Source organism: Bombina bombina, chromosome 5, assembly GCF_027579735.1.
Source record: "Bombina bombina isolate aBomBom1 chromosome 5, aBomBom1.pri, whole genome shotgun sequence".
Taxonomy (NCBI): domain Eukaryota; kingdom Metazoa; phylum Chordata; class Amphibia; order Anura; family Bombinatoridae; genus Bombina; species Bombina bombina.
Genome location: NC_069503.1, coordinates 436,187,798 through 436,208,978, shown reverse-complemented (window position 1 = coordinate 436,208,978; position 21,181 = coordinate 436,187,798). Strand labels below are relative to the sequence as shown.

General features: G+C 37.4%; 1 protein-coding gene across 4 annotated transcripts in view; it reads left to right on the top strand.

Moving 5' to 3' along the window:
* Positions 1 to 21,181, top strand: part of DNAJC13 (DnaJ heat shock protein family (Hsp40) member C13) — a 709,325-nt gene that overhangs the window by 648,217 nt on the left and 39,927 nt on the right. The window lies entirely within an intron of this gene.

Genomic DNA, 21,181 nt, shown 5'->3' with positions numbered 1-21,181 from the left:
TATATATATATATATATATATATATATTAGGATATATATTAGGGCTTGGCGATATGGGCAAAAACAAATTTGTGATTGCGATTTAATCACGATTTTATTAAAAATGACTATAACATCTTCATTTAGCATTCAAAATTTTATTTAACACTACAGAATCTTAATGTACATGTTTATCAATGTCCAATACACTCTTGAAGCATAAAAATACAAAACAAAAATTAGTTACAATAAAATTTGCTGCAAGATTGGCGAAAGGATTAGAGGAGATCATAAACCCGGATCAAACGGGGTTTATGCAGGGAAGAAATTCCGCCAAAAATATTCGTAAAGCTGTTATGTTCTTGGATTATATGTGGAATAGGGATAAAGCTAGTAAAAAGAGAATATATTCAGATCTCGCCCTTCTCACCGTGGATGCAGAAAAGGCTTTCGATTCCATTACTTGGCAGTATTTATTTCGAGCATTAGAGCAAGCTGGGTTCCAAGAACAATTTGTACATTTTGTTCATAAAATTTACAGGAATCCGGTATCATATTTATTGATTAATGGCATATTTTCTCCTAAAATTATACTTGGAAGGGGATCAAGGCAAGGATGTCCTTTGTCCCCCCTGCTCTTTAATATTGCACTAGAACCACTGGCCGTCTGCTTAAGGGATAATCTGAGTGGGATTTTGTTGGGATCAGAAAAACTGAAAATATTGTTATATGCTGATGATCTCTTATTATTTTTAGATAAAACGGCATATCATATCCCGCTAATACTACAAATCTTTGCTGACTTTAGTTCCTTCTCGGGGTATAAAATTAATTTTGGGAAAAGTGAATTGATGTGGGTTGTAAAGTCAAGGATCAGCTGTCCAGCCCATCCATTCAAAACTGTAGATCAGTTTAAGTACCTTGGTATAATACTGCATAGGAATCCACAAAAATGGTATAAACTGAACTTTTGCCCACTACTACAGAAAATTAAGAACAATTTAGAAGTTTGGGCCTCTTTTCCACTGTCCATATCAGCCCGTGTGAATTTAATTAAATCCATCGTGTTTCCTCAGTTACTGTATCCATTACAAAACCTACACCTGTTTTTTACTAATAGCGATCTGAGGATAATCGACCAACTTCAAACTAAATTTATTTGGGGGAATTAGATAGCTCGTATATCATTGGGGAGATTGACGCAACAAAAATATTTTGCCGGTTTAGCACTTCCAAATATAAGATTATACAATATTGCCACCTTAGTTAAATTTGCTCTTGATTGGATTACGGACTCTAACAATTTTGCTACTATTGAGCTTGAAAATCATTGTGTAGTGCCCTTTTCATTAAAAGCTCTCTTACACACGGGGTAATTAAGGATCTTCCCCCTAAAGTGGCGGTATTATTTTCGATTAAAAATGTGATAATAGCATGGCAGAAATGTTGTAAGATTTTGGAAGTGAATCCCCATTTTTCTAAATTTTTACCCATAAGAGGTAACCCAGAATTCCATGTATTCAGTATAAAGTATTTAAACAATGGGAAGAGATTGGACTGGTTTGTGTGGCACGGGTATTGGGTAATAATCAACAAATGTGTTCATCAGAGCTTCTTTTTCAACAATTCAATTTGTCTAGAAATAATTTGTTTGCGTACTTCCAGCTTCGTCACTTTGTAATAAATTGTTCTAGTATTAGGGATTATATGATAGACTGGAAGGAGGTCAATGGGTGTATAAAAGTGGCAATACTTCAATATCTTTGATTTATGAGGCAATACTAGATAAACAGGGTATGTTATTTCTGGAAAAAATAATTAAAAGGTGGGAAGGTATGTTTAAGCAGAGTTTTTCTGTAATTAATAAACGCGTAATTGATGTGGGGTGGAAAGAGTCGCATTTTAAACTTGTAAATAATTATTATTTTTCCCCATTAAGGATGGCACAATGTTATCCTGCACAATCCTTTGCATGCTCGCGATGTCTATAGCCTAATGCCAATGTGGCTCATATGTTATGGCAGTGCCCTAAAATAAGACAATTATGGATAAAAATTCAGTATTGGGCTAAACAGTTACTGGATTTAGATATCCAACTGACTCCCGAAGTAGTTTTTTTTCTTAAAATTGAGATTCAGATAAAACCCATACTACTAACTCGGCTTACAATAATTGTCCTTACAGTCAGATCTCTTATTTTTAAGAAATGGCGGCTGTCTAAGGCCCCATCATTTATTAGCTCTCTTAAAGAGATTCAGTCTCAGATTATATTTTAATCATTTTATACACAATACACCTCAGAAAAACGGATCGGTGAGTTTATCCTCACCTGACTTCCAGTTATTAAGTCCTACTCATTAGAAATGCAGAAAAGTATTCTATCGCCGTGTTTAAGTTCGCAGTGTTTCGCTGATTTAGTGCTACATGGAGAGTTTCCCCCGCTGCGAGTATCAAACTTCAGGTAGGTTGAATAGGACAGGGAGTGGGGGAGAGAGGCCGATATTTTTTTCTTTTTTTTTTTTCTTTTTTTTTTTTTCCAGGAAGAATAGCTCATTCCATATGTTAAAACTGGGTCCTGGTTTGGACTCAGTATTGCTAGTTTTGTTTTCTCACAAGATTTTCCTTAGCGAATAATAGATGAGACATATAAGTTTAAGGATCATGTTTTTGTTCTCAGCTTGGTTAATTTAAGATTAAGATGACTAATCCTTTAATATTGTTATTTTTCTTTCTATTTTTATGGACCTTGTTAACGGTAATGCTCAAGGTATATCTGTATTGTTTGGTTTTCTGTAATGTTCATGTTTTTTTGTTGTGATTTTTTATTTTTTTATTTTATCAAGTGGAAAATGAAGCAATAAAAAAAAAAAACAATAAAATTTGCTGCCTGTGATGTGATTAAATAGTAGCCACTAGCCAGTTAATAGGTCTTATGACACACAAGTTCACACAACATTGTCATGTTTTATTGGACAGTCATTCTTACTGTGGACACAGTGGTATGATTAACATATGAAGCAGTGTAAGCATGGAGAAACCTGAAAATTGCAGCAGTATGACTTGTGAAGTTCTGTATATAAATATAAGTGCAGTAAAGTAAGTACAATGAATGCACATACTGCTGCATGTGCTATTCATTTTAGGAGTTACTGTCGAGGGAAACATGAGGGATGTGGCATTGACAGGGTCAATCCTGACATCCTGCAGCCTGTTATATTACATCACACAGTAGTCACAGCTATTCTGTAGTAGTAGATCTACTATATTAAAGACCACTAAGAACACAGTTACATAATACAAACAAATGAACTCAACACATACAAACAAAGCTAATTAAAATGAAATTAGCTGGCCAGTTCTTATAACATTGCCCATGTTTTCTTGGGCAGTCAGTCTAGCTGTGGTAAGAGTAACATATGAAGCAGTGTGTGCAGCATTTAGAAAGAAACCTGAAAAGTGCTGACTGAGGGCTATCCATGATTAGTGTTTAGTGTGTCTAAGTAAAGGTAGTACAATGCAGCACACTGCTGCATGTGTTAGTCATTTAGCTGAGTGACTGTCCATGAAAACATGGGGGATGTGACATTGACAAGGTCAATCCTGATATCCTGCAGCCTGTCATATTACATTCATTTTTACAGCTATAGCTGTAGTACAGAACACTAAGAAGTAGAACACCAGTTATAGTTAGAGTAACTAGTACAATACATAATACAAACGACCAAACTCAACACACACACAGCTAATTGAAATGAAAATAGCTGGCCAGTTCTTACCACATTGTCCTTTGTTTTCTTGGACACTGGGCAGTCAGTCTATCTGTGGTATGAGTAACATATGAAACAGTGTATGCATTGCATGCATGGAGAAACCTGAAAAGTGCTGAGTGTGCAGCAGCATGATGTGTGTTCTGTTTCTAAGTACTGTAAAGCTATTCCAATGCACACTGCTGCACGTGTTAGTTTAGTTATATAGCTGAGTGACTGTCCACTGTCCAGGAAAACATGGGGGATGTGGCATTGACAAGGGCAATCCTTACATCCTGCAGCCTGTCATTACATACATTTTTACAGCTATAGCTGTAGTACAGAACACTTAGAGCATTGGTAGTTAGAGTACAACTACAATAGCAATACATAATACAAACAAGTAAACTCAACACACACAACAGCAAATTGAAATTACATTAGCTGGACATTTATTACCACAGCACATTGTCCATTTTTTCTTGGCCAGTCAGTCTAGCTGTGGTATGAGTAACATATGAAGAAGGGTATATGGATGGAGAAACTTGCAAAGTGCATACCGTGCAGCACTGATTTGTGTTTCTAATTTCACATTAAAGGTAGTACTTAGTACAACGCACACTGCTTCATGTGTTAGTCATTTAGCTGAGTGACTACTATCCAGGAAAACATGAGGGATGTGGCATTAACAAGGTAAATCCTGCAACCTGTTTTTAACATCCATGCACCAACTAATAGCAGCAGCACTGCAGCATAGTACAGTAAGAGTACATTATTCAAAATTAAAACAGAGAATACAATAAAAAAACATTGGACTTTGGAAGCTGGCCTGCCCTGGTTATGGCATTGGCCATCGATACAGCCAGAATACAGTCAGTGCACAAAGTGCAGGTGCATTTTCACACAGGAGAGAAATGTGAATCACTAAGTATTTGAGCTGAAAACATCATAATGGTTTTTCTTGTCATAGTGAGTGACACGTTAAGTACAACTATAACATAGACCTTGTAAAAGCAGGGCCCATGAAGGAATTCTAATGATTTTTTTTGTAACACTAAATAATAATAGTAATATGTAATAACAAGAGAATAACATAAATAAAATATATATATAAAATTTGCATCGTTTTTAGACTTTAGATAGGTTAGGTGGTTTTTGGATAGAAAAACCAACATCTGACTAGGACAGTACAGCTACAGTAGTACTGTAGCACCATTTTTTATTTAAAGCATTACTAGTGTTTTTAGTGGGTTAGGTTTTTGGCTTAAAAAAAACAACATATGTACCATTTCTGGCTTTAAGAATGAACGACAGGTCATCACATTTCCTCCTGTTCTAAACACCCTCTCTGATGGTGAACTAGTTGCTGGAACACAGATATTTTTGTGCAAGCTTGCTCAATTTTGGAAAGTTAATCTGATGTAGTTTCCACCATTGCAGAGGATTTTTCTCACTATCAATGGAGGGAGAAAGCAGGTAGCTGTTCAGCTCTGATGCTATGGCTTCTTCAAGTTGCAGAGATGGCGCAGCGGACTCAGCCTTGAAAAAACTTCCTAAAGACTTTCTTGATTTCTTGCGGGAGGAGGACGATCTGCTGCAGGTTCTTGCACTGTTTCTTCTTCTACATCTATAACTTTGCATGGTGGACTGCTGATTGCTTGACTTGCTTTCTACACAACTTGCTGCTCGTGCTCAGACACAATGGCCATATCAGACATCACCCTGGCATTTATTTAGGTTGTCTTGAATCGTGGTTCAAGGAATGATGCCATATCTAGCAGATCTTGAGTATCTTCATATTCATAATTTATATTCATATATTCAAGAATTTTGGATTTCAGTGTCTTGGTAAAGTCAAAATCCTCTTCCTCCAGAGCCAGTATCTTTGTGTTTAGTAGATGCAGAACTGGTTTAACATATGATACATTGACATAGTTTTCTCCAGAAAGGGCATCAGTAAAATCTTGAACTTGCCCCAGTGCCTTACTCACAGATTCAAGAACATCAGTGTCCTGCCATTGTGGAACCAGATGTCTGGTTTTTCTGTCTGCAGAGAGAACCTGAGTCAATACTCTCTGTTACTCTAAAACTCTCTCTATCATCTTTTGTCTTGAGCTCCACCTTGTTGGGCACTCTGTTATAAGTGAATGCTTTGGCAGTTGAAGTTCTTCCTGGGCTTGAGTTAATGCCACCTTCTTTTTCCAGCTGTGTAAGAAATTACAATTTTCTTGCATAAGCCTGTGGCTCTAGAAATGCGAGGCTCATCTTTCACTGCATTTTCAATTGCAAGATGCAGCCTGTGCCCAAAACACTGTAGTCTTGTCCATTTATTCAGAGCAACAGCCTTGACAATGTATGTGCCATTGTCTGTGGTGATTGATACTTGTTGATCTTCACATATTCCCCATGAGGCTAAAGCTTCTCTCAAACCTTCTGCTACATTCTCTCCAGTGTGGTCAGAAGGAAAGTATGATGTTTGCAAACATAGACTTTTGATCTCAAAATCATCATTGATGAAGTGCACAGTTAAACTCATATATGGCTCCATTGTTCGGCTTGACCACATATCTATTGTTGTTGCATAGTATTAAATGTTGCATTTTGCATACCTTTCTGGGATTGTAACTACTGAGAAGTAATTGTGAGATGGCATTTGGTATCTCTTGTCGAGTGTGTGTTTCATTCTTTTGAAGCCTTCTTTACTAACCGTGTATGCAGGCACCATGTCTTTGCATATATAATATGCGATAGCGTTGGTTATTTCTCTATGCCTTTTTGAGGTCTTCCCATGTGGTGCTGTGTTTGCATATGCCTTTATGATTGATTGCTGCTGCTCAACTTTAGATTCACAGCTTGTTTGTGTTGTCTTTTCTCTACCAGGTTTTTTTTTTGCCATACATAGTTCAAAGGTTTCCTTATACCGCTGTTTAAGGTGCTGGAACAGGTTTTATGTGTTACTTTGTTTTGCTGCAACACTCGTTCCACAAGTTTTGCAGATTACTTGGTTCTGTTTCATATCCTCTTTCTCTTGTAAGGTGTATCCAGTCCACGGATCATCAATTACTTGTGTGATATTCTCATTCCCAACAGGAAGTTGCAAGAGGACACCCACAGCAGAGCTGTTATATAGCTCCTACCCTAACTGCCATATCCAGTCATTCTCTTGCAACTCTCAACAAGCATGGAGGTAGTAAGAGAGAGTGGTGAAATATAGTTAGTTTTTTTTCTTCAATCAAAAGTTTGTTATTTTTAAATAGTACCGGAGTTGTACTATTTTATCCCAGGCAGTAAATAGAAGAAGAATCTGCCTGCGTTTTCTATGATCTTAGCAGGTTGCAACTAAGATCCATTGCTGTTCTCACATATGTCTGAGGAGAGAGGTAACTTCAGCGGGAGAATGGCGTGCAAGTTATCCTGCTATGAGGTATGTGCAGTTTCAATTTTTTCTAGAGATGTAAATGCTAGAAAATGCTGCTGATACCGGATTAATGTAAGGTAAGCCTGGATACAGTGATTTAATAGCTACTGGTATCATGCTTACTCTCAGAAGTAATACTCTTATAAAATTGCAATATAAAAGTTTGCTGGCATGTTTAAGCGTTTTTATATATGTTTTGGTGATAAAACTTTATTGGGGCCTAGTTTTTCCACATGGCTGGCTTAAATTTTGCCTAGAAACAGTTTCCTGAGGCTTTCCACTGTTGTAGCATGAGTGGGAAGGGCCTATTTTAGCGCTTTTTTGCGCAGTTAAAATTACAGACTGAGACATCCAGCTTCCCTCAGGAGTCCCCTGAATGCTATAGGACATCTCTAAAGGGCTCAAAGGCTTTCCAAAGTCGTTTATTGGGGAAGGTAGGGCCACAGCAGAGCTGTGGCATTTTGTTGTGACTGTTAAAAAACGTTTATATCGGGGGGGTTTTATCCGTTTTTTAAACTAAGGGGTTAATCATCCATTTGCAAGTGGGTGCAATGCTCTGTTAGCTTATTACATACACTGTAAAAATTTTGTTTGATTTACTGCCTTTTTTAACTGTTTTTCAAATTCTGACAAAATGTGTTTCTCTTAAAGGCACAGTACCGTTTTTTATATTTGCTTGTTAACTTGATCTAAAGTGTTTTCCAAGCTTGCTAGTCTCATTGCTAGTCTGTACAAACATGTCTGACATAGAGGAAACTCCTTGTTCATTATGTTTAAAAGCCATGGTGGAACCCCCTCTTAGAATGTGTACCAAATGTACTGATTTCACTTTAAGCAATAAAGATCATATTCTGCCTTTAAAAAATTTATTACCAGAGGAATCTGACGAGGGGGAAGTTATGCCGACTAATTCTCCCCACGTGTCAGATCCTTTGACTCCCGCTCAAGGGACTCACGCTCAAATGGCGCCAAGTACTTCTAGGGCGCCCATAGTGTTTACTTTACAAGACATGGCGGCAGTCATGGATAATACACTGTCAGCGGTATTAGCCAGACTACCTGAATTTAGAGGAAAGCGAGATAGCTCTGGGGTTAGACGAAATACAGAGCATACTGATGCTTTAAGAACCATGTCTGATACTGCCTCACAATATGCAGAAGCTGAGGAAGGAGAGCTTCAGTCTGTGGGTGATGTTTCTGACTCAGGGAAGATGATGCAACCTGATTCTGATATTTCTACATTTAAATTTAAGCTTGAACACCTCCGCGTGTTGCTCAGGGAGGTTTTAGCTGCTCTGAATGACTGTGATACAATTGCAGTGCCAGAGAAATTGTGTAGACTGGATAAATACTATGCAGTGCCGGTGTGTACTGATGTTTTTCCAATACCTAAAAAGTTTACAGAAATTATTAATAAGGAATGGGATAGACCAGGTGTGCCGTTCTCTCCCCCTCCTATTTTTAGAAAAATTTTCCAATAGACACCACCACACGGGACTTATGGCAGACAGTCCCTAAGGTGGAGGGAGCAGTTTCTACTCTAGCAAAGCGTACTACTATCCCTGTCGAGGACAGTTGTGCTTTTTTAGATCCAATGGATAAAAAATTAGAGGGTTACCTTAAGAAAATGTTTATTCAACAAGGTTTTATCCTACAGCCCCTTGCATGCATTGCTCCTGTCACTGCTGCTGCAGCGTTCTGGTTTGAGTCTCTGGAAGAGGCTTTACAGGTAGCGACTCCATTGGATGACATACTTGACAAGCTTAGAGCACTTAAGCTAGCCAATTCTTTTGTTTCTGATGCCATTGTTCATTTGACTAAACTAACGGCTAAGAATTCTGGTTTTGCTATCCAGGCGCGCAGAGCGCTATGGCTTAAATCATGGTCAGCTGACGTTACTTCAAAGTCTAAGCTGCTTAACATTCCCTTCAAGGGGCAGACCCTATTCGGGCCTGGTTTGAAGGAGATTATTGCTGATATCACTGGAGGAAATGGTCATGCCCTTCCTCAGGACAGGTCCAAATCAAGGGCCAAACAGTCTAATTTTCGTGCCTTTCGAAACTTCAAGGCAGGTGCGGCATCAACTTCCTCTAATGCAAAACAAGAGGGAACTTTTGCTCAGTCCAAGACGGTCTGGAGACCTAACCAGACCTGGAACAAAGGTAAGCAGGCCAAAAAGCCTGCTGCTGCCTCTAAGACAGCATGAAGAAACGGTCCCCTATCTGGTAACGGATCTAGTAGGGGGCAGACTTTCACTCTTTGCCCAGGCGTGGGCAAGAGATGTCCAGGATCCCTGAGCGTTGGAAATTATATCTCAGGAATATCTTCTGGATTTCAAAGCTTCCCCCCCAAAAGGGAGATTTCACCTTTCACAATTATGTGCAAACCAGATAAAGAGAGAGGCATTCTTACACTGTGTACAAGACCTCCTAGTTATGGGAGTGATCCATCCAGTTCCAAAGGAGGAACAAGGACAGGGTTTTTACTCAAATCTGTTTGTGGTTCCCAAAAAAGAGGGAACCTTCAGACCAATTTTGGATCTAAAGATCTTCAACAAATTCCTCAGAGTTCCATCATTCAAGATGGAAACTATTCGTACCATCCTACCTATGATCCAGGAGCGTCAATATATGACTACAGTGGATTTAAAGGATGCTTATCTTCACATACCGATACACAAAGATCATCATCGGTTTCTCAGGTTTGCCTTCCTAGACAGGCATTACCAGTTTGTAGCTCTTCCCTTTGGATTAGCTACAGCCCCAAGAATTTTTACGAAGGTTCTGGGGTCGCTTCTGGCGGTCCTAAGGCCGCGGGGCATAGCATTGGCCCCTTATTTAGACGACATCCTGATTCAGGCGTCAAACTTCCAAATTGCCAAGTCCCATACGGACATAGTACTGGCATTTCTGAGGTCGCATGGGTGGAAAGTGAACGAGGAAAAAAGTTCTCTATCCCCACTCACAAGAGTTTCCTTCCTAGGGACTCTGATAGATTCTGTGGAAATTAAAATTTACCTGACTGAGTCCAGGTTATCAAAGCTTCTAAATTCCTGCCGTGTTCTTCATTCCATTCCGCGCCCTTCTGTGGCTCAGTGCATGGAAGTAATCGGCTTAATGGTAGCGGCAATGGACATAGTGCCGTTTGCACGCCTACATCTCAGACCGCTGCAACTATGCATGCTCAGTCAGTGGAATGGGGATTACACAGATTTGTCCCCTCTACTAAATCTGGATCAAGAGACCAGGGATTCTCTTCTCTGGTGGCTATCTCGGGTCCATCTGTCCAAAGGTATGACCTTTTGCAGGTCAGATTGGACAATTGTAACGACAGATGCCAGCCTTCTAGGTTAGGGTGCAGTCTGGAACTCCCTGAAGGCTCAGGGATCGTGGACTCAGGAGGAGACACTCCTTCCAATAAATATTCTGGAACTGAGAGCGATATTCAATGCTCTTCAGGCTTGGCCTCAGTTAGCAACTCTGAGGTTCATCAGATTTCAGTCGGACAACATCATGACTGTGGCTTACATCAACCATCAAGGGGGGAACAAGGAGTTCCCTAGCGATGTTAGAAGTCTGAAAGATAATTCGCTGGGCAGAGATTCACTCTTGCCACCTATCAGCTATCCATATCCCAGGTGTAGAGAACTGAGAGGCGGATTTTCTAAGTCGTCAGACTTTTCATCCGGGGGAGTGGGAACTCCATCCGGAGGTGTTTGCTCAATTGATTCATCGTTGGGGCAAACCAGAACTGGATCTCATGGCGTCTCACCAGAACGCCAAGCTTCCTAGTTACGGATCCAGGTCCAGGGATCCCGAGGCAACGCTGATAAATGCTCTAGCAGCGCCTTGGTCTTTCAATCTGGCCTATGTGTTTCCACCGTTTCCTCTGCTCCCTCGACTGATTGCCAAGATCAAGCAGGAGAGAGCATCAGTGATTTTGATAGCGCCTGCGTGGCCACGCAGGACCTGGTATGCAGATCTAGTGGACATGTCATCCTTTCCACCTTGGACTCTGCCGTTAATACAAGACCTTCTACTACAAGGTCCTTTCAATCATCCAAATCTAATTTCTCTGAGACTGACTGCCTGGAGATTGAAAGCTTGATTCTATCAAAGCATGGCTTCTCCGAGTCAGTCATTGATACCTTAATACAGGCACGAAAGCCTGTCACCAGGAAAATTTACCATAAGATATGGCGCAAATATCTTTATTGGTGTGAATCCAAGGGTTACTCATGGAGTAAGGTCAGGATTCCCAGGATATTATCCTTTCTCCAAGAAGGTTTGGAAAAAGGATTGTCAGCTAGTTCCTTAAAGGGACAGATTTCTGCACTGTCTATTCTTTTGCACAAGCGTCTGGCAGATGTTCCAAACGTTCATGCATTTTGTCAGGCTTTAGTTAGAATCAAGCCTGTGTTTAAACCTGTTGCTCTGCCATGGAGCTTAAATCTGGTTCTTAAGGTTCTTCAAGAACCTCTTCATTCCATAGATATCAAAATTTTATCTTGGAAAGTTCTTTTTTTGATAGCTATTTCCTCGGCTCGTAGAGTCTCCGAGTTATCTGCTTTACAATGCGATTCTCCTTATCTGATGTTCCATACGGATAAGGTAGTCCTGCGTACCAAACCTGGGTTTTTACCTAAGGTGCTATCCAACAAGAACATCAATCAAGAGATTGTTGTTCCATCCTTGTGTCCTAATCCTTCAAAGAAGGAACGTCTATTACACAATCTGGACGTGGTTCGTGCTTTAAAGTTTTACTTACAAGCTACTAAAGATTTTCGTCAAACATCTGCTTTGTTTGTTGTCTACTCTGGACAGAGGAGAGGTCAAAAGGCTTCGGCAACCTCTCTTTCTTTTTGGCTAAGAAGCGTAATCTGCTTAGCCTATGAGACTGCTGGCCAGCAGCCTCCTGAAAGGATTACAGCTCATTCTACTAGAGCTGTGGCTTCCACTTGGGCCTTTAAAAATGAGGCTTCTGTTGAACAGATTTGCAAGACGGCGACTTGGTCTTCACTTCATACTTTTTCAAAATTTTACAAATTTGATACTTTTGCTTCTTCGGAGGCTATTTTTGGGAGAAAGGTTTTACAGGCAGTGGTACCTTCCGTTTAAGTACCTGCCTTGTCCCTCCCTTCATCCGTGTACTTTAGCTTTGGTATTGGTATCCCACAAGTAATGGATGATCCGTGGACTGGATACACCTTACAAGAGAAAACATAATTTATGCTTACCTGATAAATTTATTTCTCTTGTGGTGTATCCAGTCCACGGCCCGCCCTGTCATTTTAAGACAGGTAATTTTTAAATTTAAACTACAGTCACCACTGCACCCTATGGTTTCTCCTTTCTCGGCTTGTTTTCGGTCAAATGACTGGATATGGCAGTTAGGGGAGGAGCTATATAACAGCTCTGCTGTGGGTGTCCTCTTGCAACTTCCTGTTGGGAATGAGAATATCCCACAAGTAATGGATGATCCGTGGACTGGATACACCAAAAGAGAAAAAAATTTATCAGGTAAACATAAATTATGTTTTTCTGAATCAAAAATATTCCTAAACAACTGATGTTGAATTTTTCTTTGGTACCAACAATTCTGTAGCAACATCATTATCATCATCATCATCGTTATTGTTGGACACGGACAGTTCTTCAAAACTCATATTGAAATTTATGTACCACGCACACAATGCCAGCTGACACAAAAAATGAGATTATACTACCGCTTACACTGCCAATATCAGTAGAGTCAGGTGTCACTGGCAACCCTGGCACAATGAGACTAGAGACTAGACCACAGTCTTGCACTTGAATACAAAGACAGAGAACTATTGAATGGCCTTGATAATGCATTTAGCTTAGCTCTGATAATGCTAGTATAGCTTCTTCAAGTTGCTGAGATGACGCAGTGGAAGCAGTCTTAAAAAAGCTTCATAAAGATTTTTGATTAGGATCACACAATTTATTTTGATTAATAATTAAAGAATGGATGATATGCTTCTGTTGCGATTAAGACAAGAGACCACAGGCTTGCACTTGAAAGTCTTGAATATGAAGAGAGGACAACAATGTGCTATATGATGCAGTCACCTTGATTGAAGAGAGAACACAGGCTATCTGCACTTGAATATAAAGAAGACAACGATGGGCTTGATTAAGCTGTCACCTTGATTGAAGAGAGAACACAGGCTTGCTGCAATTTAAAGAAAAAAAAGATAGGCTGATAGTGCTATGATGCAGTCACCTTGATTGAAGAGAAGTAGAGAACACAATGGCTTGCTGCACTTGACTATAAAGACAAATATGGGATTGATGATGCAGTCACCTTGATTGAAGAGAACACAGGCTTTCTGCACTTGAATATAAAGAAGACAACAATGGGCTCGCTTGATTAAGCAGTCACCTTGATTGAAGAGAGAACACAGGCTAGCTGCACTTGATTATAAAGAAGACAACAATGGGCTTGATTAAGCTGTCACCATGAGTGAAGGGAGAACACAGGCTTGCTGCACTTTAAAGAAGAAAAATATAGGCTGATAGTGCTATGATGCAGGCACCTTGATTGAATAGAAGTAGAGAACACAATGGCTTGCTGCACTTGAATATAAAGACAACAATGGGATTGATGATGCAGTCAGCTTGATTGAAGAGAACACAGGCTAGCTGCCCTTGAATATAAAGAAAGAATACAACAATGGGCTTGATGATGTGGTGACATCACCTGGATTGAGACTAGAGACAAGAGACCACAGGCTTGTACTTGGTCTAGAATATAAAAAAGACAACAATGGGCTCACTTAACTTAATGATGATGCAGTCACCTTGATTGAGAAGAGACAAGAGACCCCACAGGCTTACACTTGAAATGATTTGAATATAAACTTTAAAGACGACAACAATGGGGTTACTCATATTCATGTTTACTTGAGACTGAGGCAACACTGGCTTTCACTGGAGGAGACTGACCTTGCAGTTGTAGAATACACTGGCTCTGGAGGACTGACCTTGCTGTTGTAGAAAACACTGGCTTTGGATGACTGACCTTGCTGTTGTAGAAGACACTGGCTGGATGGCTGACCTTGCTGTTGTAGAAGACACAGGCTTTCAGAGTTGCAGTACACCTGCAGGATGACATTGCTGTTGTAGAAAAAGAAACAGGCTGCAGGATGTGGATGGCATTGCTGTTGTAGAAGAAGAAACAGGCTGCAGGATGTGTGGATGACCTTGCTGTTGTAGAAGAAGAAACAGGCTGCAGGATGTGTGGATGACCTTGCTGTTGTAGAAGAAGAAACAGAATGCAATCTGGAACCACAGCTGTTGGCTGACTTTGGTGAACTTGAGTAGATGACACACAGGCACTGTCAGGCAGTGTTTGCTGTTGGTTGAACAATGAACATAAAAGATTTTTAGAATAAGGTGGTGGGTGGAGGGAGACGAGTTCTACTTTTTGGAAAGACAAAATAAATTAATTAAATGTAGAAAAAAAAAGTGTTTTTTTACTTTGATATCCCTCCCAGTCCATTACTGTTTCTGACTGTGTTTGTTCATTGTTCTCAACAACACAGTCAGAAACAGTAATGGACTGGGAGGGATATCAAAGTAAAAAAAAACACTTTTTTTTCTATATTTAATTAATTTATTTTGTGTTCTGAATCAAGAGCAATATAGCATGGCATCCATGCCATACTATTTTAAGCAACATTTGCAATTAAATTTACTTGTATTTTATTAGCTTAGCTATTTTTTTTTTCTTAAACACAATTGGTTATGCGTACTTACTTAAGGCTGCTATTTTGTGAATGCACATGGACAGTTAATAGGGCATTGCAGACTTGACACAATGAATGCATTGCTTGCACATTTAAGCATCATGCTACTTTTGATATTTTTGCTCACCAAAATGCATTAAGGATTTTTTATTATTGCAGCACTAGCCTAGCATCAATGATAAAAAAAACAATCTGACTTGCATTAATTGCAGAGGCTGAGCTACAATAAAAAAATATTAGAATTTATTATTTTTTTTAAATAAAAAAAAAATATTACTTTATTTGCACTTGCTGCAGCAATGCATCCATCCATAAATAAAAAATAAACATTTTATTATTAATTCATTTATTAAAATTAAATGTTTGGGAACATAAATCAATATAATAAGAGATCTTTTTTTTATTATTTATTAAAAATGATTTGTGTTATGGTACACTACTGGACTGCAAACTGGTATAATAAGGGTAATGGTAATGTAAATATAAAATTAACAATTTAAAATTAGAGGAAAAATATTATAAAATACAAAAAAAAATGTGCACTGACTGCACCACTGTGTACTGTTTAGGATATTGATGATCTATCTTCTGAGAATCTAAATCTATCTCATTCTCTATATCATTATCATCCTCTATATTCTGATGATGGAGTAGATCTAGAAACTGTTCTGTAGTAGTAAAATATATTATTATTTATAATATTATTTTATGTGTAACATAAATAATATATTATATAAATTCACAAATTTCACAAACATTACATCCTACAAGCAAGTAGTAGTAGCAACCCTTAATGAACAAACATCTAAATCTCAATGTTCACATTCACGTGTCACAGAAAAAAAAAATGTGTACTTTAAAAGTTTACTTTTTTTTTGAATACTCACTTTATTGCTGACAACTTTGAGCTGTCCCACCGCTTGACCACCGCCACACTACTCCCGGATGACTGCAGAATGAAAGCCAGTTGCTGCCACACACTCAGAATTCTCGGCAACAATTGCAGTTTCGCGGGCATTCTCAGGTCCGCCCACGGCCGCACCCTGGTCTGCCTCTCATCCTCCCTCTCTGCTTCCAATTTCATGAAGAAAAAAAGAATATTTTTCCGGAAAATCACGTACTCTCGCGGTTTTTAAACGGCAGCGATTAGTCGCGGTTTAAAACCGCATGTGCGGTTAATCGTGCAGCCCTAAAATATATATATGTGTGTGTGTGTGTTTACATACAATGAAAATCTGTCACTCTCTTGCAAGCACACAACTAGATTAAAAGGAAAATGGAAGAGTTGTTTACATCATTTGGCGAAATGGTGATTGGGCCCGGGACTACGTCAAGGTCTCTTCCTCCCTGGGTCCCTAGCTTACAGCCACACAATGCATGCCTTTAACCAAACACACTGAGATACATATAAGGGTGACACAGGTCCTTTTTAGTTTCCCTAGACTCATACAAAACATAGAGTGCAGTCTATTCAATTATATATACATGCAAACATACACATATACAGGACTCAAAATTTCCACTCACCCTAGGCAACTACAAATTGAGGTGGGGCGAGTAGAGAGGGAGATAAATCTTGTCACTGTGCAAAATGACCAGTAAATGTATATTTTTATAATAATTGTATTAAAAGGACTTAATTTTTTATGGTTTAAAATAAAAAAAATATTACAAATTACTGTACGATAAGGTGTTAAACAATGGCTATCATATGCAAAGAGGGGGTGGGATAGTTGGTATGGTCTGGAAAGGTCATGGGTGGGATCAGAAGGGGCGAGTGATATTTTGGCCTGGCTAGTAGCTTAGGGCAAGTAAAAAAGGATAATCTCCAGCAGTGAGCAAAGTGACTTTTATTTTCAAACAAAGGTCAAATACAGCAACTTTTCGGGCTAACAATAAGCCCTTTCTCAAGCCTGACATAAATTAAACAAGACATTATTTAAATAGCCATATTGGCGCCAAACAGTTGTGAAAAAAATGCACACATATCGCCCTCCAATGGTGAAATTGAATATTGCATGTCAAAATACATTTTCATACAATTACAAAAGTACAAATGTGTTACAAAATATTTTACATTGTATATATTGCAAAAATTCAATGACCAATTTCATATATAAAGTGCCAAGTGATCCTATAAAGATAAAAAGTGGACAAAAATTAAAATTAAATAATATTTGTGACAACTAAATTCAATGTGAATATATTAGTGAAAATACTTTATTAAAAATATTTAAATTTATTTAAATTTAAAATTAATCACAATACTCATATCAAAGTTTCTTAACTTCCATATATATATATATATATATATATATATATATATATATAGAAACACAATCAACTAAATGGACTATATATAAATTTAAAAATTGATACATATGGGAATCCTTCAACAAAGGATACCCATATTTCAATAAGTCAGAAATTAAAAACTAATGAACACCCAGTGTATAAATGGATAATGCCAAATATTTATGCCCAATAATGTCACTTAAATTACCTTTTAACTTACTAATTAAGGCATAAACCATTATGATACAAAATTTAAATATATAACCAAAGTAAATGCAAACCCCTAAGCTCACTAAAAGGAGTAACCTATTAATTTCTTACATTTTATTAAATTTTAAATGTTGTCCAATTACACTCCCTATTGAGGCCTTTAGGCCATAAGGTGTTAAGTTCATTAATCCAAAAGGCCTCCCTTTTATTCAATAAAGCCTCTCTATCACCCCCTCTCCTGGGCATGTGTATGTGTTCCAAGATCTGAAAGCGTAATTGGCTGATACTATGTCCTGCTTGTAAAAAATGCGCAGACACTGGAGCATCCTTGCCACATCGAATATTTGACTTGTGCTCAGATATCCTCTCACGTGCCTCTCTAGTCGATTGTCCAATGTATACCAGTAAACATGGACACTTGATGGCATAGATAATAAACTCTGTTCTACAAGTCAAATACTCTTTAATTCGGTATTTATTCGTAAGTATTGGCACATTCTACAAAAGTGCCATCCTGACATTGGGTGATAGAGAGGCTTTATTGAATAAAAGGGAGGCCTTTTGGATTAATGAACTTAACACCTTATGACCTCAATAGGGAGTGTAATTGGACAACATTTAAAATTTAATAAAATGTAAGAAATAAATAGGTTACTCCTTTTAGTGAGCTTAGGGGTTTGCATTTACTTTGGTTATATATTTAAATTTTGTATCATAATGGTTTATGCCTTAATAAGTAAGTTAAAAAGTCATTTAAGTGACATTATTAAGTGACATTATTGGGCACAACTTCCTTTGTTGAAGGATTCCCATATGTATCAATTTTTAAATTTATATATAGTCCATTTAGTTAATTGTGTTTCTATATATATATATATATGGAAGTTAAGAAACTTTGATATGAGTATTGTGATTAATTTTAAATTTAAATAAATTTAAATATTTTTAATATAGTATTTTCACTAATATATTCACATTGAATTTAGTTGTCACAAATATTATTTAATTTTTGTCCACTTTTTATCTTTATAGGATCACTTGGCACTTTATATATGAAATTGGTCATTGAATTTTTGCAATATATACAATGTAAAATATTTTGTAACACATTTGTACTTTTGTAATTGTATGAAAATGTATTTTGACATGCAATATTCAATTTCACCATTGGAGGGCGATATGTGTGCATTTTTTTCACAACTGTTTGGCGCCAATATGGCTATTTAAATAATGTCTTGTTTAATTTATGTCAGGCTTGAGAAATGGCTTATTTTGTATATGTAGTACTTGTGCAATTTCAATTTCTCAGCCGATTACTACCCCATTACAGGGACATTAAACTGTTGGACACACCTACAAACAATGGTTGCTACCCACTATGCTATTGTTTTTTCCTTTGCTACTGTAGTTGTGCCCAGTAGTTTAATATCCCTTTAATAACCTCACTGATGGCATCACACATGACTTCATCAAAGGTATCAGTTCTGACATTACTTATAGCATAATATCATACAGCATATTCAATAATAATAGGAGGAATTAGCATATATTTTAATACTAATACATACTTAAGCAAACAACTAATAATGCTTTTTATTTACAACTTGTAGCAAGAAGAGACTTGCTCACAAGAGAATACAGATTGCAGCACTCTAGGCTTGTGGATATTAATTGCATGATGTAATTAACTTGGATACAAGATATCAAAATGTACTAGTGAAACTAAAATTAAAATATAACTTTTAATAATATTTGATAAAAATAGGATTTGAAATTAAAAACACACTTAAGCTGCTAAGAGTAGTGGATACATCTGAGTTGAGTATTGTGTGGTTCTGTTCCACCTGTTCCCAAACTCTTTGGACTTCCGATTCTGCTACATTTTGTAAGAAATAGTGGGTCACCAAGTGACTATTATGCAGAAAATATTTAAGTTATCCATTAACACCTTATTGGTCTCTATTATTTACCCAAAGGTAGTTTTGTGTTTATGGAAACAAAATTAGCAATATTTGTTTTGTCTATAATAGCGAAATTTGTGATTACTAGGGTGGATTCTTGTCTTTATAGCTGGCTATTAGGTGCCCAAATTGTGTTAGATTAATATAATATAACAATGGTTCCACTTTAGATCCAATTGAATTGTAATAGAATTTGTGAATATATAAACAAAGTTTAGTATTCCATAAATATTCTCCAACATATGAATATTTGAGTAGTAGATTTGTTATGTATTATTATATTAAGCACCTTAGGTTAAAAGGTAACGATGTAGTGAGTAACCTTAAGTAAAAATAAATTGAATTTAAATCAATTCATATCTGGCACCCTATATATCATAGCTATTGGGTATAGTTCTATGTTTCTTATATACCCTAATATTCTGGTTATCTAATAGACATGCTGACAAGCAAGCTTCTCAGTATTAGCACTAATTTCTTGCTCTCTGAAAATTAAATCGTTGTTCTAAGTTAGTCAGCGCATCTGATATTTCTATCTGTTGTAACCCACAGTGTAGACTAGGTGTTTAGAATAGTACACTTAATAGTTGTTGTCTGTCAGAGTTAAGTATAATTGCGGTCAGTAGCTGAGTTATATTAACTTTCTTAAACTTTAAGAAAACGCTACATGTTAGGTATTCGGAAAGTGATTGGTCAGTCTGATAGACTAGCTGAAAAGTGGGCTTGTCGGTGTTAGCACTGCTCCTCACACTCTATGAGATACGGCGTTATTCTGAGCTTGTTAATACAGCTGGTATTACTCTCTGTTCAAACCCACAGTGTCGGCAAGGTGTTTGATATAGTACACTTGATAGTTGTTGCCTGTCAGGGTTAAGTGGAATTACGGTCAGTGGCTGAGTTAGGTTTAAATTTCATAAACTCTGAAAGAGCGTTACATATTGGTATTCAGAGAGTAGCTGGTCAGTCAGTAACTGAAAATGTAGTATGCTTGCGAGTGCTAGACATTTCAATTGCAACTGCCAGAGGTGCTATCTCTCTGTATATATATATATATTTGCTTACAAACAAATCGTTATAGTGGTGGAAACAGACCATCTGTAACTATTGTACTAGCAGTATCGACTACAGTAATTTACATGCAGCTTAAGGCTTGCCTAAAAACACAGGAGCTCCTAGGATTAATAGCTCCTAAGTTAATATAACTCAGCTACTGACCGCAATTATACTTAACTCTGACAGACAACAACTATTAAGTGTACTATTCTAAACACCTAGTCTACACTGTGGGTTACAACAGATAGAAATATCAGATGCGCTGACTAACTTAGAACAACGCTTTAATTTTCAGAGAGCGATAAATTAGTGCTAATACTGAGAAGCTTGCTTGTCAGCATGTCTATTAGATAACCAGAATATTAGGGTATATAAGAAACATAGAACTATACCCAATAGCTATGATATATAGGGTGCCGGATATGAATTGATTTAAATTCAATTTATTTTTACTTAAGGTTACTCACTACATCGTTACCTTTTAACCTAAGGTGTTTAATATAATAATACATAACAAATCTACTACTCAAATATTCATATGTTGGAGAATATTTATGGAATACTAAACTTTGTTTATATATTCACAAATTCTATTAAAATTCAATTGGATCTAAAGTGGAACCATTGTTATATTATATTAATCTAACACAATTTGGGCACCTAATAGCCAGCTATAAAGACAAGAATCCACCCTAGTAATCACAAATTTCACTATTATAGACAAAACAAATATTGCTAATTTTGTTTC